Source organism: Amblyomma maculatum, chromosome 10 (assembly GCF_055883805.1).
Source record: "Amblyomma maculatum isolate TAMU_Amacu chromosome 10, ASM5588380v1, whole genome shotgun sequence".
Classification (NCBI taxonomy): Eukaryota; Metazoa; Arthropoda; class Arachnida; order Ixodida; family Ixodidae; genus Amblyomma; species Amblyomma maculatum.
In genome coordinates, this window is record NC_139353.1 from 31,381,044 (window position 1) to 31,405,028 (window position 23,985).

The 23,985-nt window shown below is 51.2% G+C and overlaps 1 protein-coding gene across 1 annotated transcript in view; it reads left to right on the plus strand.

Moving 5' to 3' along the window:
* Positions 1 to 23,985, plus strand: part of Spred (Sprouty-related protein with EVH-1 domain) — a 60,069-nt gene that overhangs the window by 19,242 nt on the left and 16,842 nt on the right. The gene's annotated exons all lie outside the window — the stretch shown is intronic.

A 23,985-nucleotide genomic window follows, 5' to 3' on the forward strand; every position in this document is an offset into this window, starting at 1 on the left:
GTACCAATTGATGACCAAGGCGTACACGAATGTGCCTACGTAGCCTTTAGGGCAGCGTGTCACGATCCAAGGGTCCTGAAAAGCTGGAGTGCGATCTTACCATCCCATTTGAAAGTATGATGATGGTGATAACTTTATTTTTCCACCCGATAAGGAGGCCCCCAATCCCCGCCCCCGGCACGCAGGCCTAAGGGACGTGAGCCGAGACCTCCGCGATCAGAAGCAGGCAAATAGGTCTTGACTCTTCGCGGCTTCTTCCGCCAGGCGGATGGGTTGCTGTGGAGCAGGGACCTCGCTCCGGAGCAGGGCTTCCCAGGCTTCTCTACAATTTATATTTGTTTTAGCCCCTGTAGAGCTAGCACATTCCCAGATTATATATGGTCGAGGGTCCCTCTCTCCCCACAGTGCTTGCATCTATCGTTTTTTCTATCGTCGATATTGGGTCATGACGTCACTCAATCCAACGACTGGCGAAGTGTGACCGAAACCTGCAGCGAAACTGGGCGTGGCGCATTTCGGAATAGTTTGGTATATGTGGCACGCATTTCGAGGCGTGCGACGGCGTATTCTTGTTCGTGACCGCACCAACCGTGCGCCACGTTAGATGAACACGAAGTCAGCACGAGCCCTGGACCATATATATGCGTCCAGGGTGTGGTCACGTGACCACAGCGGGCGCTGAGGCGCCAGGCGGGGACGTCGATGGCGACGATTATGTGAAACCGGGAGACGAACAGTGAGCTATAGCGCTGTAAATAAGCCCAGTCAACAGAGACATTAGTCGTAACTCAGCCGCATGCAAAAAAGTTGTGGGGTACGCTTAAAGGCTCCGCTTTCAAAGCTGTGACGCGTTAGCGTAGGGTATTGCTAAACCCCGTTTTCTAAAGGCACGCAATATGAACGTGCCTTTGCAGCCCAGGTGTAGGTGATATTTTGCTGTTTTTATGAAAAGAAAAGACGAGAGAGAGAGAGAAAAGAAAATTAGCGAAATGAGAGCAATTTTAACTTGTAAGCACCACGCAATGGAACCCAAAGAAAGGCAACGAATCTTTAGGAATAAATGTGTGAATGCTTAAAAAGAAAAAAAGAAACGCACCAGCAATAATGCATTTAGAACTGCTGTTGGGCATGTTCAGAAGCGATTGCAACACAGAAGCAACGCTGATCGGGGCTGCTCAATGCGTTCTCACCCATTCTCTAAAAATATTCTGTGTTTCCGCTAGGTGGCGCAGCCTTGTCTGATGCACTGTGGTGTTTGCAGTTTGGAAGCGCGCTTCCGCGCCGGCGGGAAGCGTATACCCGACGTTTTCACCTACGTTTCTGCTGCACTGCTGCCCCTCGAATGGCTTTCGCGGAAGGCGTTGTTGGTGACGGGAAATTTGTTTGGAAGAGTTCGAGGAAAAAACCGTTGCGGATCTCTAATCTCGACCGGCACGCGGGCTTCCTGCGAGAGCAGCGCCGATCGTTGTTGCGTCACAAGTCGCTTTCTTTGTGCTTGCGGTAGCCCTCAACGACACAAGCGTTCGCAGCTGCTGCCGTGCGTATAGCCTTTAGCCGTGGAACACCGTGTGTAGTCTTTCCTTCCTCTGGTGTGTTGATAAATGTTACAAGTGATGATGATGTGACTTGATTTCAGTGGCACAACTGTCACATGGCATGAGTGCGTCATGGCCAAAAGGTGTAATGGGGTAAATGATAAATGTAAAGCCTGCGAAGCGAGGGGGACCCTCGACCATATACTTTGGGAATGCCCTAAGTCTCCGGGCGCTAGGGACAACATTAAAAGTAGAGAAGCCTGGGTAACCCTGCTGCGAAGCAACGTCCCCGCTGACCAGCAAAAAGCCGTCCGCCTAGCGGCTGAGGCCGCGGATAACCAATGTATATTCGCCAGTCCTTAGTCGCGGAGGTTCCAGCCCCCGTTCCTGAGGCCTGCGTGCCAGGAGCGGGGAGTAGGGGGCCTCATAAATCGGTGGAAATTAAAGTTTTAATCAATCAATCAATGTTAATGGGACAGTTTTAAGCCTCGTAGAAGAACCCCCTCCCCTCGGCGGCGTCCGTCATAAAATTCACTGATTGGTCGACGGGATGGACGAAATCACGAGGCCACGTCACGTGACCGCGCGCGCGCCAATTGGTCGGTATGGTGCGTGACGTATGATACTGCTTGACCGAGAAGGCTGGTTCGCTGGTTACGCGTTACTTGGGCGAACGCGGTGGCGGGCGGTATACAAGTTGGCTGCTGCGCTTGGTTCAATCCTGCACGGTATCGAGCTCGTCGACGTGGTGAGCAAAAAGCGTACTGGCCGCTGGTGGCCACGAATATTTGAGCGCGTGACACTAATTCATTCTTCTGTTGTTCTCACCTGAAGTCACCGCCGTGTGCACGCGCTTTACGGAAGCGGCCCACGTTGGCGACAGTGGCACCTGTCTCTCTCTCTCTCTCTCTCTCTCTCTCTCTCTCTCTCTCTCTCTCTCTCTCTCTCTCTCTCTCTCATTTCTAGCTGTTTTGTAGCGCGAAAGAGCTGTGCTTTCTGCGCAGGCTGTCTTTTTTTTTTTTGTTCAGTTACTATGTGATCAGTCTAGATCAGTTTTAATTCACTCTGCCTGTTGCTATCGAGTAAGGGGGAAAGGGGAACGCAGCGGGCACGGGTTCTTGTTGAGCGCTCAGCCCGCGGCTAGCGGATTCTGTCTACATGGGGAAATCATCGTCGCCCAACACACACACACACACACACACACACACACACACACACACACACACACACACACACACACACACACACACACACACACACACACACACACACACACACACACACACACACACACACACACACACACACACACACACACACACACACACACACACACACACACACACACACACACACACATTGGCACCTTAGACCGAAAGGCCAATTAATTAAACTGGGGCTTACTCCATCTGCGGAGTGCTATTTCTGTACCTTCAGCTGTACGGAGGCTCGTTAAGCCGCCCACATTGCCTCAATGAGTTGACTCGTGGAATGACGCACAGTGCACGTTTGTTTAGGTTTAGTGCGGCGCTGTCACCTCATCCAGTAGAAGCAGTATAGTTGTCACCGGACACTCGTCAAATGTCAATACCCTAGCTCGGAAGAGACCTTGCCCTTCCCTCCTGCAACGTTACGCGTCCCTCTTTCGGGCTGATTTTTAGCAAACCTCTCCGCGTGCGGAAAGCTATAAATGAACGCGTTACGCAAGAGAGCACCCCTTCCAGAGTACACTGCCCCGGCCTCTACGAGAGTGAATCGTATAAGCAGCGCGCACCCCTCGAGTTTATTTTCTTTGCTCGATTTCCACCGGTGCACCTTCGCCACCTTAGTGAGCCTCATCCTTCGCTCTTTCGTTTTCTCTCTCTCTCTCTCTCTCTCTCTCTCTCTCTCCCCCCCACGCCGCCTTTTTTTTTAGAGGGGAGGGGGGGGGGAGGCATAACCCAGGCAGCAGCAGCTAGGCCTCTTGGGGTAGAATTTGTTCTTTCGGCGTGTTCTGCGCATGCGCGTCCCGGGCAAGGAGTAAGAAGAAAGCTGCTGCCTGAGGACTTTTTTTCGAGGACGCGCCCCTCGGCGCTGTATATTTTCGAACGTCGATCATGTCGACCGAGTTGCGTTCGTGGCGGCCGCAGCGGCGGCGACGGGACGGCGCCGCTGCTTGAGGCAATAAACACGCGCACGCCCGAGCGAGCCTTTCCCCCCTTCTTGCTCGTCATGTCTGGCCACACCAGAGTTGCGTGCAGTTGCCGCATGGGGGCAGATCTGTCCTCGTCCGGCGTGAACTCTCCGAAATCTTGTTCATTTGGTTGATGAGATGGGTGTTCTTTACGGTTGTGACTGTATGAAGAGGCTTGTTATCCATGACTTGAGAGTGCAATCGCTAAAAAGAAAAAAAAAGGCAGATGTCCTTCGAAGAGTGGCTGGCTTCGACAGATTTCAATGGCGCCACTGTTAATTTATCTAAGCCGCGGATGAAACCCCTTTCACCTGCGTTGTCACGTCAGCAGGTCTGGGGGAATATTTTATCCACGATGTTACGGGAACATGTCCGCGCCAATGGCTGCTGCAGGGAAGGGAGATCCCTGGCTGCTGCTGGGGCGCAAAGCGCTTTTTACCGGAGTTGTGTCCGGCCATGGAACAATATCCAACCCAGTTGGCTGTTTTAGCAACACTATCTCAGTTTGGTGTTTTGTGCTGCTTTTCTATACGCAGATCGAACTTCCCGGCGATTTCGAAAGCAAATTTGTTGTGTAGTGTAGCCAACAGGGTAGGCAAATCTAGCGATGCTAAGACTAAGTTCGACGTATCCAAAAGATTCCAAAAGTGTAAATATAGTTTCTGTGCACAGGTGTCTATAGCAGCACTCTCTACACTTTGCATAAAACGGCGTACAGGCTTTCTACGCGAAATCATACTTCCTAACGCTTATTAGAACAAAAGGGACAGAAAGAACAGGTACGAACGAAGTGTTTTTTTTTTTTTTTTTCTGTCCCTTGTGCCTTAATAAGCGCTAGGAAATATGATTTTGAATGCTCTCCAACTCGCCCAAGTTACCGCCTTAAGCGATGTCAGTGCTCGTTAAAGAACTCCAGGTGGTCGAAATTTCTGGAGTCCTCCACTACGGCGTCTCTCATAGCCTGAGTTGCTTTGGGACGTTAAACCCCACAAACCAACCATCTTACGCACGGAGTTCCAAAAGATTTCAAAAGTAAAGTTTGTGGCAGGCAAGTCTTAACGACTGGTCTGGTATGTGTGCACTCGCCTAAGGCAGCGATTCGCCGTCCGCCTGGCGGCCGAGGCTGAAGACCTAGACGGGGCCGGGTGTCCTCTGGCCGCGGTGCGACAGACTGCCTCCCTGGACGCCTGCGTGCGGACCCGGAGGTGGCTGCCGCGCCATATTCGGCGGAAATAAATGTTCTTCCTCCTCCTCCTTGCTGTGGGCGCGGGAAGTCAAAAAGATTTCGAGCAAATTCCGTGGCTAGAGTAGCTAAAGGGCGGTGGGCAACTCTAGCGCCACTAGTCGCTTCGTTTCAAAAGTTGTTTGCAGGAATATGAAAGGTAAGGTCGACCTGAATCAACCAGGAAGACCCACGAACATGGTTTTGTTGCTGCCATATATTCGAGCACCGGGGTGGCGCAGTGGTTACGGCGCTCAACTACTGTTCCCAAGGACGCGGGATCGAATCCCGACCTCGGCGGCCGCTTTTCGATGAAGGCGGAAAGCAAGGCGCCCGTGTGCTGTGCGATGTCAGTGCACGTTAAAGAACCCCAGGTGGTCGAAATTTCCCAAGTCCTCCACTACGGCTTCTCTCATAGCCTGAGTCGCTTTGGGACGTTAAACCCCACAAACCAAACCAGGAACAAAATCATGTAGTGCTATCCATCCTGGTTGGCCCCTTTACCATTCGTAGTGCTCCAAACAGCTTGCCAGATAGAATATAAACTCAGTTTGGCTTCCGCTGGCTGTCTGTCCGCATGAAATTCCAAAAAGACTCCGTAAAAGCGAGTCTATTTTAATGAGCATATGTGACCGGAAACCGAATCTCAGTCTTACCGCACCTAATTCGTACCTGGCATAACCGCGCTAAAAAAAAAAAAAAAAAAAAAAAAAAAAAAAAAAAAAAAAAAAAAAAGACAGTCTTTTTTTCTTGAATTGATCCACGCCGTTGGCTGGAAGGCTTGGCTTTGGGGGAGCGTCTGCCCTTTTGGTCATCCGTGAGTTGCAGCCATCTTTGTCTCGCAGTGCATACAGCGTCACGCAGGTGTTCGGCGCGCTTCTAGGGACGAGCACGCGCCGAACAAAACAGCCGCTTTCGACAGCCGCGATTCGTGGTGTGTGTACACAGCGTTGCCTCGGCTTCGTGCGCTCCAACTGCCCGTACGTTGCGGCCTATCGTGCGCCGCACTATGCTTTACTAATGCCGCCGCGCACGCACACGCACCTAGCACTTGTGTATGAACGGGCTCGCTTTATTCGTGAGCAGCTGTTCAATTGCCGTCGCGCCTATTATTTGCGCGACGATGTATCTGCCGTTGGCACTGCTGTGTCCTCATTCTGCTGTGTGTAGCCGCACGTGACGTCGACGTTGAGCCTTGCCCCCTCCCCCTCCCCCCCCCCCCCCCCCATTTTTTTGGTCATTTTTTTTTTTTTTTTTTTTAGATCATCCATTGAGGAATGCCGAGTGAGTAAGAGAGGCTCTTCCAGCGTTCTGCGGTGACATTTTCGTAGAATCGAAGTCTCTGCGTGACTGCACTCTCGCCAGTCGTGCTTTCCCGTGTTTATAGCGGGTTCCCGACGCGAAATACGGCGCTCGTTGCCAGTAGTGAACGACGACAGCTGGCTGCGCGGCGCCGGATGTGACGTAGAGGAGACGACGACGCGGCGCGAAAACCGAGCGCGCCAGCCAGAGGTTAGAAAAGAAGGGAGGGGGGGGGGGGGGGTTATACTGTGCAAAGCGGAAGCAGAAACGGCTCTCCTCGTCGGTCCCATGCGCCACTGTGGTGTGGCGTGTATGGGGATGCTAATAACAAGCAGGCAACGGAAGTAGTCTCTTCCTGCGGAAGTCGACTCGCCTCGGAGGGGAGGGGGAGGGCAGGGCGGATGTAGAGCCCGCCCTCCTGGCGAGCCTCCACTATACGCGGCTACTACGTACTATCTAGCGTAGCCGCAGCCGTACTTGCACTGCGCCCCCTCCCCCGCTTCGTTCTCGCCAGATTTTGCCATCTCGATTCATTCGCCGTTATCCGATGATCCGTTGAGACGGGCCGGCAACGGGCTTTTCACCGAGTAGAGGCGGCTTGCTGCGGTGGGCGCTGAAATAAATAAAAAAAGCGCTATAACCTTTTGACCGACGATGCGTGCAAAAGCGTGCCAACTCAGTTCGAGCCGAGTATCCTGAGGAGCATGGGGGCGCGTTGAAGGGAGAACACGAGCACGTTGGAGGCGCGACTCGTGAAGAACTAGAAATGGGCTTCTGTTAACTCTAACGGTGTATTTGCGGGTTGCTTATGGAGGGGCGGCTGGTGTGGGGAGTCCCATTTGAGGCATGTACTATAGTTTTCCCATACAAATTTCTCACTTAAGCGAACGGGATATCCCCTCTCCTCCTTTCGCGTCCGCCGATGGTTAACTGACGCGTAAGGTTAGCTGAAATAGAAAAAAAAAAAAAAAAGAAAAAAAAATGGAGCGAAGGGAGATAGGAGGCGTTTGGTTACGCTGGAGCACGTGCGCTGGAGTGTGTGACTTCGAGACGTTTGCCGAGGTGTAGTGGGACAACACTACTCATCGAAAAGAGCAGACTTAGCTTCAAGCTATGTAAAGAAAGCTGAAATGAAGAGATACGGTATTCTGATCATCCACACCATTCCTCGTACGTTGGCAAGGAATTTCTGAGAAAGGCAAAGAAGAGCCAGTAAAAGAACCATTGTTATGAGGCACGGTTCACATTACGGTCCCCTGAATGCCATTAATCGCTCAGAAAATGACGTCAGCAAGCGTGTATGCACCAATGGAAGCCCCTGAATCGGCTGTGATTACACCCGAGTTCGTTTTGTTGCACGGCTGCATGTCTCGGAACCAAAGTTCAAAGTCGTTCACTCCACACCCTTCCCAAGCGAACATATACGCTCCGCGGGACCGTATCTCCTTTCGATTCTTTCGGAATTCGTTGCTTTTTGATCTGCTACCACTGGTAGTCGCGAGTTTCGACGACCCGACCCATACCTAAACGAGCATGATCGTCTCCGGTTTCGGAGGCGGGGTTGTCCATTGGGAACCGCGCCAAGGTAAGAATCGAGAAAAAGAATCGTTGAAAAACACACCTAGCAAGGTTCGCCAATTTCGGAACGCTAGGGGAAGCTTCAGGCAGCCAGAGCCGTCGTGTGAGGCAACGGACATCTCGCGCACCCTTTCGCCTGACAGTCTATTTAAAAAGAAGCGATCCCATGTTTTTTTCTTTCTTTCTTTTTTTTTTAAGCACCTTCTCTGTACCCCGATAAATGCGCCTTATACAGAAGACAATGGTGAGAGTGTGGAATGAGGAACGTAAAGTGAAGGAAGAGATTACCAGTGGTGTGTATATGTTTGTGTGCGCGCCTCTTTGGGTACGGTTATTTCTTTTTCATTTCCTCGTTCAGTCCATCGCTCCCCACCGTAATTTTCCTACCCGCAACTTTCTCCGCGCCGCGTCTGTCTGATATTTGTCGTCAGGCCGCCACCGCCGCCGCCGCTTGAATGGATGAACGACGAATGGATGAATGAAACGACGCGGCGCTCACGCGCGGCACAGCTGATCGCGGATGAAGGAGGAGGGTGAGGAGAAAAAGGGAGGTAAACAGGCAGTCAACAACAGGACGCGACGGCAGCGAGCCACGGCGCAACGCCGAATCGCTGGCGCAGAACGAACAGACGCTCGCTCGCTCTTTGTGCTGGCGACGTACGAGTGCTACGCGCTTAACGTTCTCTCCCTTTCCTCCCTCACACACTTCCATCAGTTGCTGGTCGCCGGCGAAACCGCTGTCAAGGACCCGCTTGCACCACCACCACCACTACCACATCCGCTTGGAAGGCAAGACGAGAAGCGAAGAACGGGGCAGCAACAGCCAACGTGTGCACCCGTGTCCGCTTGTGCGTGTCCGTGCGTTCGCGTTTCCGCTTGCACGTTGCGGCCTGATGTCCAATCAGCGGCCTTCGAGTACCGCTATTCGATAATGAATCTGATCGGCCTGACCTCTCCACGCCTTGCTCCTTCGCTGTAATGATCCCCCGCCTCTCTCTCTCTCTCTTTTGGCCTTTGATTTTCATTCCTTTCTCTCCGACGTCCACGCGCCTACGCATGATCGAGCGGCGCGTGTCGCCGACTGCGTCATCTTTGGGTCAACGGCGAAAAAAGAAGGCGGACGGCGCATCCGCGATACATTAGTGGTAAGGCCGAGGTCTTCTCGCATCGACCTCAACCTCCAATGAAGTAAAGTGTGCGAGCGTGTTTGTAATCCCGGGATATTTTCAGCCGTTCGTGACCTCGCGATGCACCCACTTGAAAGATCACGGCGGTGTTCGAAAAAAAAAAAAAAGTAAAGGAAAAAAAAAACGTAGATGATCAGTGAGATCCATACGCGCGAGAGAGTTACTTTGCTGCAGAATGCTACGTGATTGTGTTATCGCAGTGTAAAGAAATTACATCAGTGTCCGTTTCTCAATCATTCAGTGTGCAGTGGCGATTTTCTTTTAGGCGACTTTTAGACTGCATTGGACGTCCTGTAGAGGTCTCCAGCTCAATGGGATCATCATCATAGCCTTGTGGTTGGAGAACTGGTCACGCCAACTTTGAGACGCACACTTGCGATTTTTTGGAGGCGGCAAGGCTTGAGTTAATGGGAGCAACGGTCCATGCCTCACCCTTCCATATGGAAGAAACTGCCCGAGTTGGCAGCTCCTCACAATTCAGCCACGTCATCTGGTCTTGTGAAGCCTCACATTTTGCGGACCAATCACACGTCCGGCAACCTCCGTGAGCGATAGAGAAATTAATGCAGCGCTGTCTGACGCAGGGTAGAAGTGGTATTTGTTTTAAGCATAATATTATGGAGCGTTCCGAAATAGTAGATCCTGCCCAGATTTCGATACTGTTTCTTTTCGCAAGAAAGCTACGTGAAAGGCGTGAACCTTTAGCTTAAATCTTGGCCCCATTGCCCTGTGGCGCCATTTTTTATTATGGAGTAAATTAAGTGACCTACACACCAGAAAAATGTAAATAATTGATTGGCTACAATCTTTAGTAAGTCAATAAGCTCGCCAGGAAAAGCATATAGGTATATATACATAGGTGTGTAGAAAAGGTATATATATGCATAGGTGGTAGCTAAAAAAGAATGGATTCGCGTTTCTTCTACGCGTGTTGTTTGCACAAGCCAGCATAGTTCCTTCCTGTTACTGATCTTTTATTTTTTTCCTGGTTGGATCAAGTAATTCCTTGTGACCAATTTTCCTACAAGCATTTCACGAAAAACGCTTTAATTTTTATGGCCCTTTGTCTGAAAACTATCTCCGGACCCTTCGGCCACCCGGAACCCTGTATGCACCGATCTAGGTCTCCGTTATACAGGTACTACACAGTGGCAACGCACGCGATAGTGGACTTTTGCGCATTCTCGTTTGCCGCCTGCGTCGCGAAAGGCCGTATTGAAAAAACCGAATGACCTACTATGATCACGCAGCCAGTCACGAAGAGCGGTATAGCGGGCTGCGTGTGTTGAAGAAGACAGCAAATAACATGCTTGAATTTTTTTTGAATTTTTTTTTCTCGGTCCGAGAGTTCGCACAGGCGCCTTGCGTGTTGGTTCAGAGAGGCTGGGGATTGTCGTTCTGGAAATTTTGTGAATAAGTTGACCATCAGATGAAATGCGTAGGGCATACGAATCACCTTGCTCTTTGTTATGGTGCTGATGCGGCGACCCAGTTTGCCCCCCCCCCCCCTCCTTTTTTTTTTTCCCCTTCTTCTGTTGGTTGCCAAGCATTCAAGAACTGCACTATGGTGTCATTCCTCGTTGACTGCTCTCGTGTGTCACAGCGGAGTCACGTGACATTCCGGCGCTCAGCGGGCTAGGTTATAACTTGCGCTATCCGGATACGGATAGCGGATAGCTTGCGCTATCCGTAACTTCTCGCAATTATCGGCTGTCAGTAGCGGCATCGATGACTTCATAAAGCTTCGCTGTATGATAGTGTGGAGTAACAGCACCGCAGTTACGGGATCAATCCACTGGAAATGTGTTTGCGCCTTCGACAGAACCTTTAGAGTCTTCCGAAAGCCCGCTGAACCAGAGCGATGCTTCTTGGTAAGGGACAGTATAGGCCCAGCTACATACATTTGCTGCTCTGGCTTTATTCGTTGACATGCATGCTTCGCATGGAAATGGATACGCTATAGGCTGGCTTTATCGAGCAGCATATTTGCGACTACGTTTCTTGTCAGTCATCGTTCGAGACTGCTCTTATCTGATAATGGAGGACATTGCAATTTCTTCTTGTGTTTTATCTTTCCGCGGGGACAAAATACCTTCCCAGATTATATGACATCTGGCGCGTACGCCAAACAGGGCGTCGTGTTCATTCCGTCATTATCCCCCCCCCCCCCCTCCCCCCTCCTTTCGGCTAGATCAGCTGACTGGCCGACGTGTAGTACGGCTATCGGAAAGATAACAGCACGATGCCGACGGCGGACTGAATCGGCAAACAATGCACAGTTACACTGTACGCCCAGATTCGTTTCTTTGCAAGTAAATAGTTCCTGTCCTCGAGCAATTCCGTTTCTTCTTCTTCGTCTTTTCTTTTTTTTTTTTCCCCCGAAGAGCTAGGCGGACCTCACTTGACGCGCCATGTTGACCACTCTTTCGAATATTAACGGCGTGCGATAGCGCTTTCCTTTGCCCGATATCGAAATGATTGGGGCGAATAAATGAGTGCAAATGTAATCCCGCTTCCTCTTTCGAGTAAGCCTTAACCAGTTGCCTTAAACTTCAGACACACGGGCTTTGTGCCTAATGTAGATAGTGTGTTATAGTTACGTTACAAAAATAAGCAAATGGTGCAACGGGTCGGTTATCGAGGCGCGCGGGTGGAGTGAGGCTCCGTTTGACTTGCCTCAGTTCAGGGAAGTCGCGGTTACGACACAGGAGACGTTAGGTTTTAAATCATTACCAGGGTAGTAAAACGATGTACATGTACCCACTGTGACTCTTTACAGCTGTGTATTCGCCTCTGAGCATATTGGGATAGTTAATTGCCGTATCACTCTGTGCACGAATTGGCCTTTTCAATCAACGGCTTTTTTTTTTTTTTTTTTTTTCACTTCATTCCTTGGTGGATGTCCCCCATGTGTTGTGCTCCTGTAAGCCATGCTTTTTAGGGTTTTCATTCTCTACCAGACCCTCGCTGACATAGCCGTGCACTAACTGGACGTAGGGTTGCCAGCTTAAGTGTCCCTCGTAATATTCTTTCTTGTTTGTACTCCTGTATGCTACTGAGACCGCATAAGTGTCCTTGCGTGTGATTGATTAATCGATCGATCGACCGACTAACTGATTGAGCGATCGATTTTTAACATGGACTGTTACCCGCTCGGTGCACTGCATATTGCCAGTACGCCTTGCACCCCACGCAGAACGCGTGTTTGCGTTGTAACCTCCTGGCCGTCGACAAAATGACGGTCTGGCGTTGTGCAATGTGAAGTGTACTGGTATACGTTTTATGCACTTCTCGTTGTCAGAGGGAAGTGAAGCAGCTCTATTATCGCTTTTAATTCCATCTTTTCGTCCTGCACTCGCTGAAGCTTTTCGACGCGCCGCACAGGAAGTTGCGCCAGCCAGCAGCGCCGCAGCGAGTCAGGTGATCCCTGGTAGAACTGAAGAGACAAATAAGCTGCTAAAAAAGAACAATCGAATAAACGAGCAAACTCTCTCTCTTTCTCTCTCTCTCTTTTTAATGTGCGCAGTTTCTCTCCGCGTGATACGATATTCTCTTCAGTGGCAACAGAACCTAGCAGAGAACTCAACGCCAAGACCAGTGAGTGAATTAATAAATGATACCGAAGGTCTTGCTTTTTTAAAACTCCCGCCCCCCCCCCCCCCCACCTTTTTTTTTTTTTTTTTTGCCAACAGTTACATGGCGTACATGGCAAGTTTCACTCTCGTCACAGCAGCCGACTGCTTCGCATACGTTGAAGTGTTGAGGAAATTACACCCCCCCTCCCCCCCTTGCACCCCCACTCCTTTCCAAAGAAGAAATAGAAACGGGGCATTTTTTTTTTTTTTATCGTTTTACGCTGTACTTTTATTTCATTTTAAGAAAGACGGCGCATGCATGATGTACTCGAGTCAGACGCCGTGTTGAGGGCGCGAACCGAACAGGCGGGAAGCGGAGTGGGAACGGGACTCAGAAAGGAGGAAATACCGTTGCATACGATGTCGAGATACTAGTGGAGTACACGTGGGGACTCCGAACGAACAGGCCGCTCCTGTTCACCGAAACCGAGTTAGTTCAGAAACTCGTGTCGTCCGCGAACTCTCGGTGCATTCGATCCGAGGCTCTAATCTGGTCAGCATCGAGAGCATTAGACAACGAAAAAGAGAGAGAGAGAGAGATTAACCGCTAATTTGAGCGCCGCAGAATTCCAAGCTGCGTTAAATTCTAATAGTAGAAGTTTTAATTCTCAAAAGTCGCCCCCGTAAGTGTTGGTGCATCGAAGCATAAGCAGCAGACGGATGTCAGCAGACAACAGCGAGACAACATCCTGGTGCTTTTACACCGCCTGTACGTGCATCTTTCGTGCAGGGTAGCAGAAGACGAGGAAAGAACGAGAAGTATGCGCGTGGGCGTGTGCGGTAACAACTGTTGCCTTGGTGGTGTTACCGCCAAGCAACATCCCTCCCCCTCGGTTCTCTTTCCTACACCTAGGTAGATCCGCGTGATCTAGTCGAGCCGCCAGCGGCCTGCTGTGCGGCACACCGCGGCAGCATTCCGAGGCGGCCACTCGCTTGCTCGGCCCAGCCCGCGTGTAGCCGGAAAGCTGCGAGCCTGACGCCGCCGCGCCCACCGTCTTCGCGCGTAGTACTCTTCTGCGTGCTACAGCGTTTTTGTTTGTTTGTTTGTTTGTTTCATTTGCTTCATTGAGGCGCCGGCGCAGCCGTCTGGCCCTCCCGGACGGTCCCCCCCCCCCCCCCTCCCTATCTCTCTTAATCTCTCTCGACGAAGCTGCTCGTGTAGTCAGTCAGTCGGCAGTTAGCGAGTGCTGACTGCTGAACGCGTGGAGAGCTGATCTTCATGGAGGAGGTAGCCGCGAGACGACGGTTCTACCCTAAACTCATGTATTCCAGTAGCAAGGCCATCATTTTTAACCATTGGTATCACTGGTCCCACGGGATATAGTTAGTCCTTCGTGTTTATTGTTAGATGATATCGTCGTCGCCGGTACGAATTGTTCTTTAGCAGCATTCTGCTTGCTGGAACAGCGGAAGATGTCTATTATTTTTTTTTTAATTCGCGTAGTATTTCTCCAGCCTTTTAGTAAGCTAAAGCTGCGTTGTCAATAAAGGTTCCTCATTATGTGTCACTGCAACGCAAACATCCACAGACGCATTCTTTTTATGTCTATATATCCTTTGACACAATGGCTGCATTGAACGGTGTGAACTTAAAACAGCCTTAACTTACTTGAACACTTAAACAACCCGAATTCGTAGCTGTCTCGTCGGTAGCGCTTTGGAAGAGGCCCCGTTACGCTCTCCTTGGGGTTCTGCATGCTTAACGAGCCTCCGCCTGCGCTCAGTCTAGCAACTTTGTAACAGTGCCGCCTTCGCTTGGAGATTGCGCCGCCAACACTCGACGCGCTCGCGGACAGAGAAGTCGGCACGTCGCCATTCGGGTAGGCTGTCGGCTCTTCGAAAATCGCAACGCGATTAGAGTGAGAGAAAGGAGAAAGAGGAAAAAGTGAAGCTGAGGTGCGTGACTTTCAGCGTGCCATCACGCCACGTGACATTTGTCACGTGATCAGTCGGTCTAGTGTCCCACGACCGCAGATATTTGTTGTGGTAAAGAAATTCCACTCGGGAACCCGCTACGAATTTTTAGGCCGCTTTATTATCGGACACCAACAGACGAGTTGTCGCTGCAGTTCTCATTTGTCTTGTGTGTCCGCGTATTGAGAAGGGTTAAGCAGTTCGTCTGAACGCCGCTCGGTGGCGCGACATTCTGTGAACGTCCGCATTTCGACCGAGGGTCTAAAACCGTTTGCTTTAAATAAGTGTTTCTTTCTCTGTCTGACTGAATTTTCATTGGATAAAGTTTCTTTTTCTCCTCCCATATCAGGCTTCAATATGTTTTTCTTTTTCTTCCTCCAGCACGCACTTGCACGAGCATAACAGAGTACTACAATACTCAACAAAAAACACTTTCACCACCAAACAAAATCCTCAGCAGGACCAGCAGAACAGCTACTACTACTACTACTACTACTACTACTACTACTACTACTACTACTACTACTACTACTACTACTACTACTACAGCTACTACTACTACTACCAGCCTGGGAGTGCCAGAACGCACCAGGGAACCAAACACCCATCTCTCACTCCTCATTCTCCTCGTGGAAGGCTGTTCTGTCAGGCCCGCGTCAGCCATGGGGATCTTGAGCTAACATGAAGACTGCGCCATTCAAAGACGGTTATAGATAAGTGTGGGGCTAAAAGATATTTGAGTGCTTCCACTACCACCACCACCACCACCACCTACGGGAAGTTTCTCAAGTGGTATTGTCAAAGAGCTCTGGCGTACAACGGGCAGTCAGGGCTTGCTGCAGATGGCATCATACATAACAAGCGGACGACGAGCGCGAGGTGTCGACGTAGGTTGGTTGTCGCAGCTAAAAAAAAAAAAAGAATGGGAGTTGAGAGTACTGCGAAGAAATGACTGCTCATTCAGAAATAGAGTTAGATTCCGTAAATTAGCTCACCCGTTTGACAGTGTTTTTTAATCCCACCACTCCTCTCAATGATGCGACAGTGAAGCCAGAAATCGAACCGAGCCGAGCCGTCCGAACGGATCTCGTTGCGAAGCAAGCGATACGGCTGACGTTGAAATAGGAGGCGTTGTACGACCCTTTTACTCTTCGGCGCTCCGTTACGTTGCCGTGATTCATCTCCCCCTCCCCCTATGCCACACATACATACAACCGCCTTCCGCTTTCACCCTTGTTCCTTCTGCCAGAGCAATGTCGACTTCCCTGCCGGCGCAGCATTGTTTCAAGGCTTTCTGATGGGTTCAGCCTGTTACACCTCACGGTGAATCGGAGAAAACACGGGTATCTGGCGTTCTCATTTCCCACTTTGTCACGTCATATCTTTACTTTCCTGTTTCATATAAAATATTCTCTACAAGTTGCTTTTACCGGCAAGGCTCCCCAGTTTTGTCAAAACTAAAAAAAAGAGATAGAGAGAGAAAGAGAGGAGTAAGATTCACAACAATAAAAAAAGGAAGAAACGGAATTGAAACAGAGAACTAAACCAATCCATTAAGGACACACTAGACACAGTGCTTTTTTTTTTCTTTTTCTGACGTACCGGCCCGCACGTGTAATTGGACGCGCGGCATTGCATCGCGAGGTTAATTTCTCATCTAGCAACAGCGGCCCCTTTGTCACGATTTATCAGTTTCAGTCGCCAACGGAACAGGAGAGCCCGTCATTAACGGGTGGCGTGAGCCTATTAAGGCTTATAGCGGGTGGCGGTTGGTGCAGCGCCAAGCAACTCGGCGCGTTAGGCAGCGTAATGAGCGTACGCAACTGCGCGACATAGGACACGACGTACATAGGACGTCCTTGGCTCGACCACTGTTGTACACCGCTGCAACCGCAGCTCTCCGGCGCTTTGTCCTCGGCGTTTCGTTTCTCCGCTTCTAAGTTGCTATGACGAATCCGGGACCTTACACTAGTAGGAAGCGGAGAATATCTTGTGGGCGTCAATTTGAGGATATGTTTCCTAAAACCCCCGTTATTAGCGAGGGAACGTCACAACTAAAGTCGACTAAAACTGGCACCGCTCGAAAGCTCCGGCCGCAACGTTTGCAATCACGTGATCAGGGGTGGAGCAGCGAGAGCGGTAGCTGATAAAACAGTGCGCACTGCTTAACACTGGAGGGAAGCCCAGGTTCCGTTCCGAGAAGTTCACGCCGTAAGCTTCGCACCCTGCAGAACTCGTCTTGAGCGCAGACCGGGGAGGAGGGAATTCGTCTTTCCGTGCTTGTTCTTGGAAACAGTGTGTATAGCAGCAGGACTCGCTCGTTTTTCTTCGCGTTTCCTTTTCATGCGCCATTTCATTAATTACTTCCCTTTTCGTTGACGTTGTTCCGCTCGCGACAGCTCTGCTTGTGCACATCCTATCCCTCTCACCCCCCATCCTCCCTCCTTCGGACTTGTCACTTTTTTGCTCCGGGTGGTGGTGGTGGTGAAAAACTTTATTTAGTGGAGCCGCGAAATACTCGTTACAAGGGCTGGGCCGGCTCCTGATCACGGGTGGTGGCCAGCAGGCAGTGCCTGACGGCGACCGCTTCAGCCCAGTCGACCAGTCTCCTTTGTGGAGCCGGTTCTGAGCCGGATACCGCGATCTCCCAAGCCTCGTTGTCCGTAAGGTGCCATTCGGCCGGTGGTTGAAACTCCAGGCATCTGAACATAATATGTTCGAATGTAGCTCTCGGGGCCTCGCAGAGGGAACATTCGGACTGATGAGTAGAGGGGGAGAAGAGTGCCAGCAGTGCTGGGGAGGGAAAGGTACGGGCTTGAAGGTGTCTCCATGTTATTTGTTGTGGTTTAGTTAAGGAGGGGTGTGGGGGAGGGTAGTGAAGTCTTTCAGACCGGTAGTGTAGTGTAATGTCGTTGTAGGTGATCAGCCGATCTCTGGCACTGCCTAGGTCCCCGGTATCTGTTGCTCGGTCGACGTATGCTCGAGCAGCAGAATTGGCCGCTTCGTTACCGGGGTTGCCCGAATGGGCTGGTACCCAGACAAGGTCTATGGGTCGGGGTTGTTTGAACGTTGGTAGTTAAGATTTTGTGAGAGGCAGCATGTAGCTGGCCTCGGGCGAAATTTTGTATGGCAGTTTTAGAATCGCTGAGGATAAGGGTGGCAGTGGAAGAGACTATCGCGATGGCTATAGCGGATTCTTCCGCTTCTACGGACGTTCGGGTAATGATCGAGGCTGATGTGATGTGTTCGAAGCGGTTGGATACCGCGCATATCGCATAAGCTGAGCGTTGTGGATATTCTGCGGCGTCCACGTAGACCGTGTCGGGTTCGTTCGCATGTGCTCTGTGTAGGGCACGTGCTCTCGCTTTCCGTCTGGCCTGGTTATGAAGGGGATGCATGTTTTTCGGAAGTGGGTGGACAGTGAGGTGATCGCGGACTGTCTTTGGAACTGCATAAGTTTCTACTGGAGGGGCACCTAACGGTCTAAGTTGGAGAAAGGAAAGAATGTGGCGACCAGTTGGGGTAGTGGAGAGCCGTCCTAGTTGGGCGATGCGGTGGGCTTCCACCAGTTCGCTGAGGGTGTTATGAACTCCCATGCCTAAGAGTCGATAGGTTGGGGTGCGCTTAGGTAAGCCGAGAGCTGCCTTATAAGCGTGTCTGATGAGAGCACCACCTTGTCTGTCTCTGTTTTTGTTAGATATAAATACGGAATCGAGTAAAGAATGCGGCTTGTAATAAATGCCTGTACTAAGCGTCTGAGGTCATGCTCGCGCATTCCACAGTGCTTGTTGGCTATACGTTTGATTAGGCGGGTGATCTGATGTGTTGTGTTAGTCAGTCTGGAGAGTGTATCCGTGTTAAGGCCGTTGTCTTGTATGAACATACCTAGTATTCGAAGTTTGTGAGCTTGTGGTACTGGCTGACCATCTACGGTGATGAGCATAGGGGGTTGGTGGTGTTTCCGTGGGGCTTGGGAGTATCAGGAGCTCGGATTTGGTGGAGGAACATGTGTTTTGTCTCGAACTTGCAGAAAGACTACTCTCCTCTCCTTCGAGACCTCTGTCTCTCTACTCCATCGCGATCTATTTCCTCGAGCTTCGGCGGATGGTAGCCATGTTTCCTCCCTTCCATGGGCATCGCGGTTTTTCGGCATGCCGCTCCACCCCCGTGTAAAGTCGAATGCCGCAGTGCCTGCACCCCTCCTGCTGCTGTCTGTTCCCCGCTCGGCTCAGGCACGTGATTTCTGGAGGAATGACTGCTCTTTTGGTTTTGTTGGCCTTTTCGCAGCTGTCGGTAGTAGCAGTAGTAGGGACGCCGGCGCCGACTTCTGCTGCTCGCATCCGCTCCGCTGTTGGGGGGAAGTTCGAAGTGGAGGGCTTTTAGTTGTAGCAGGAGGAGAGCCAGCGGGGCAGGAAGCTCTCTTTGGAGAAGGCTGGCTGGCAACGCCTGGAGGAGATACCGAGAGTCGGAACCTTTCTGCCTCCTCCTCCTCCTCCTCCTCCTACTCCTCATGCGCCCCCACACGGCCTGGCTACTCGCGACGCGACCGAAATCCGGGTGCCAGGCTGCCGGCGCGTCTTTCTCGTCTCCCAGCCGGAATCGGCGAAAGCTGCTCAAAACGGCGATGAGGATATCTGGTGTGGAACTTCCCGGCCGGCGGGGAAAAGGCGGCAGTGTGTACTGTAATTGCTCGAACTTAAGCCCCCACCCCCTCTCTACACGCACGCGCGCGAGAACACACACACACACACACACACACACACACACACACACACACACACACACACACACACACACACACACACACACACACACACACACACACACACACACACACACACACACACACACACACACACACACACACACACACACACACACACACACACACACACACACACACAGCCGGGGTGGCGCAGTGGTTACGGCGCTCGACTACTGTTCCCAAGGACGCGGGATCGAACCCGGCCTCGGCGGCCGCTTTTCGTTGGAGGCGAAAAGCAAAGTGCCCGTGTGCTGTGCGATGTCAGTGCACGTTAAAGAACCCCAGGTGGTCGAAATTCCCGGAGTCCTGCACTACGGCGTAACCTGAATCGCTTTGGGACGTTAAACCCCACAAACCAAATTAAACACATGCGCGCGCACGCCATCACTCCCTGTATTCTGCAGGTTAAGTTAGGTTAGCGGCATGTTGTCCTTCGTGTCCTCGTAGCGATGCGGTTCTCGCTGCCGGTACTCTGCAAGTCTTCAGTTCGCAGTCAGCGTTGATTGCTTGGGGCCTCTAGATGCGGAAGTGACGGCAGCCACACCAGTTTATTCGTCTTACGTCATCTATTGGATTGTCGTGCGCAGAATTGTCATGTTCGAGACGGGGACCTTTTTTTCCCCGCCTTTTCGACCAACAGCAAGCGTTGAGCGTAACCCACGCCCACTTTGACGCGCAGATTTAGCGCATACTTCCAGAATGCAGGCTCTGGACAGCATCGTGTATGTGCAATGCCATGACGACGAATTAGAGGTTAGTGTGTCCGCTTTGTGTCCCATTGTAACGTAATAAACATGCGTTTTGAGAGAAGAGAGGAGTCGCTGGAGAAAGATTTGATGTTGGGAAAAATTGAGGGTCACCGGAGAAGGGGTAGGCAGCGAACGCGATGGTTAGATGGCATCCTCGCTGCAGATGAAGTTATGTGATGCTAGGAAGATAGTGAGACCGGAAAGCGTGGCGTGATATGGTCCATAGGGTCACGAAGAGTCGGACGCGACTGAACGACTGAACTGAACTGGTCCATAGGGTCACGAAGAGTCGGACGCGACTGAACGACTGAACTGAACTGAACTGGTCCATAGGGTCACGAAGAGTCGGACGCGACTGAACGACTGAACTGAACTGAACTGAACTGAACATGAGAGAACTCTGTCTCTTAAAACCCAGTGTGTGAACTAAGATCGAGTAAATACGGCAGAAGAGTAAACCTTGAGGCGAAGGAACGGAATACGCGCAGGCAAGGGGAGGAGGAGGAAAGGCGTGTCTGACGTCGTAAAGAAGTGTGGGAGAGGGAGGGAAGCACGCGCGGATGATGCCGCGCCGTCCGTGAAAACGGCGTCCTTACTCTCCTTCCCCCTCCCCACCCATTCTCGCGCTGAGAAAAGGCAGACAGAAGACGCTGAAGGCGCGCGCTGCTGCTCGCGACCGGAAGCGGGACCGGAAACGTTTTCTTCCTCCCTCTTTTCTTCGAGTAAACCCCCCGTCTCTCCCCTTTACACCGTGCCCCTCTCTCTTGCTTCCCATCTCTCCATGCGCATTTTCTTTCTGTCTGTCTGTCTGTCTCTCTCTCTGTGTGTGTGTGTGTGTGTGTGTGTGTGTGTGTGTGTGTGTGTGTGTGTGTGTGTGTGTGTGTGTGTGTGTGTGTGTGTGTGTGTGTGTGTGTGTGTGTGTGTGTGTGTGTGTGTGTGTGTGTGTGTGTGTGTGTGTGTGTGTGTGTGTGTGTGTGCGTGTGTGTGTGTGCGCGTGTGTGTGTGTGTGTGTTTTCCCTGTTCATTCTTGGAGTGCTGGACGGAGGACTTCAAAAATGTTTGGCGTCGCTTCGTGAGCATCCTGGTTGAGGTTGTGGGTGTCAGACTCCCAGGATGCCACCCTCCCTAGTCATTATACCGTATTAATTTGTGCGCATGCACGCACACACGCACGCACACACACACACGCGCGCGTGCGCAATGCGAAACTTTTATCAAGTTGTTGATTATTCGTACCAAGGAGATAGGAAAGATATGATCGCTGCAGCGAACTTGCTTCGCATCTTAACTTCAATCTGGTTGCGCTGGTCAGCTTTTTTTTTTTTTTTTCTGCAATATTCGTAGCCACCGCTAGTTGCGCCCATTTAAAATTATCACTCTGATAACGGCTACTCCACCGCGTCATCATCTTTCAGGAGGAGACCTTCAGAGGTGAATAGTGATGGCTGGCTCGCGTGCCCGAGGTCACCGAGGTAGCTGATTCGTGCGGATGCGCTCTGACCTAACGTGATGCCGTGCACGGATCGGATATCCGGCTTTCCATTTCCTTCCAGTGTCCAGCTTCGTGTTGATAGAATGAGGTGATGAATCGCACCTCAAGCTTCAGTCCAAATGTTCGAAAGCAGCGAGTATATTTTATTGCGGAAGCAATACTACACCAGGTCGAACCGCTCGTCGCTGTATGCCGTGTCCGTGGTTCCCTGGCAGGAGCTGCCAACTTGGGTCTGTCGTTTCACATGGCACGGTTACGTCAGAATCAGCCTGCGAGGACCCTGGCATTCATGTTACCCCTATAGGCCACTAAGGCACGTTCATACGGTTTGGTTTAAGCGGGGCTTTATATGTGGGCTGGGGAAGAAGAAGAAGAAGGAGGAGGAGGAGGAGGATAACGCTCGGTCACCCGCAGCTAATGCTTTCGCTCAATATTCGGTTCAGTAGCGTTGAACCCTTCTAGTTTTCATATCGACGATTTCTGACCGTGAACCTGCCTTGGATAGAAAGTGCTGCAAAATCTCGAACCAGCGTTGTAAATTAGTTATAAAACAAAATAATGAATTGAAAGGAAAGGAGCTCCCTAACTAGAGAGTTTTGGCAACGAGGTACATTATGCACCGTAAGTATGATGACTGCGACCGTACGCCGGTAGTGGCTAGGACAGGCTGGCAACTTTAGCAGTAGCAGCGCGTTATCGTATTTGCCGCACAACTTTGGGCAGTGCTAATTCTTTCGAGTGTCTCATTTCTCGGTAGACACATCTACCTCTCCGTGGGGAATTTATGGCGGAGGCACTAAGAATATGGGAAAGGGGAAGAGGCGGCATAAAAAAAGAGGGGTTCAGACTAGTTTCGGAGCACACGTGCATAGTTTCGTTTTTGCCTTCGTCGTACTGAGCGCGCACGTCGCGGTGGCACCACCACCACCACCGCGTCGGCGATCCCGCAGCAGCCATGCGACAAAGTTGCGCTTTCATTGGCGGCTCCAGTGGCGCGCTGACAATGCAATGTTACGATAGGACAACAGAACGGCGGGGATCGTGACCGAACTATCGCTGTCCTCCTTTCAGTTTGGTTACAAAGAGCGTTCACTGTATACTTGGTGGTCGCTGTTTTTTTTTTTCTTTTTTAATAGTTACTGCCGAGAAACGATATGGGAGGGGGGGGGGGGGGGGTCCTTTTCTCAGCGTGCGGTTGTCCTCTCACGAAAACTTCGTAGCGGTGAACGCGCCTCCGACCGTGGCGAAACAATGGCTGCACGAGAGGAATTATTCTTCCCGCTCGTTTCATCGTCAAAGGCGTTTTATTGTCTTTCGCCCGCGAGTCGTCGGTGCCTGAGTTTCGTCGGGAATCCATTTGTTCCTTCGAAACCTCGACAGGTGAAAAATGCGTCCCTCCGTAACGTCTAGCGCCGACTGTAGCTGAATCGAACAGTGGCACTTTCACAGCGACGGTATGTTGGTGTACTGCTAGGAGGCCGTAGCTGTTCGCTGCCTTCCGAGAAGCTCCTTTGTTCGCTAGGCAGGGGCACGTGACTGCGCACGTTGTGCGCCGCAGCGAAATGGAGCCCGTAAGGAAAATGGAAGTAGCAGTTCCCCGCTGAGTTTCGGTGACCGAGTGTTTTATGCACGTCTGCTACTCGCGCGAAATATCTACCGCCGCTCTAGCGATTTCACTTTCGTTTATTGCAACGCAATAGTAATCCATATGGTGTCTTTATCCAGCCTCCTGACCAGTATGCTACAGTGCACCGGCATTCAGCTCCAATACAGCTATGTGTCAACCCTGCCATAATTGCCATCGTGAAATACTGGAAGACGAGCGGCTTTGCATTTGGTCCCCGCCCACACTGTTAAGCGGGAAAGGTTAGTCCGCATTATCTCTCTCAACGAGCAGCCGTTGCTTCATCAGCTGCTGACTGCAAGGGTCTACCCATAGTAGGTTATGTGCTGCAGTCAGCGCCAGATTTACGGTACTTAATATGGCGGAAACTTGGGCGAGCTGGAAAGCATTTGAAGTCACATTTGCTAGCGCTTCTTTAACACACAAGGGACATAAGAAAGGAGAACGAATACATATGAACAGGACTGACGCTATGTCCTGTTCATCCTAGCGTCAGTCCTGTTCATATGTGTTCTTCTTTCTTATGCCCCTTGTGTGTTAAAGAAGCGCTAGCAAATATTACTCCAGATTTATGAGTCGCTGTTGGCGAGGGCCGTTGGAGGTAGAGGGGCGGTCCGATTATGTAAGATTTCCCGCCCCCCTCTCCCTTTTCTTAAAACCCGCCCTATGGTGCAGTGTGCTGGTCCTCTTCTCTAACCTTCTCACCTACACCGTGAACACAACGATGTGTCTCGTGCTCGGCGTTGATTGCTGTGTGTGTATAGACCTTTGCAACGAAGGCCTCCTAGGCGTCGCCATATTGCTCGCTG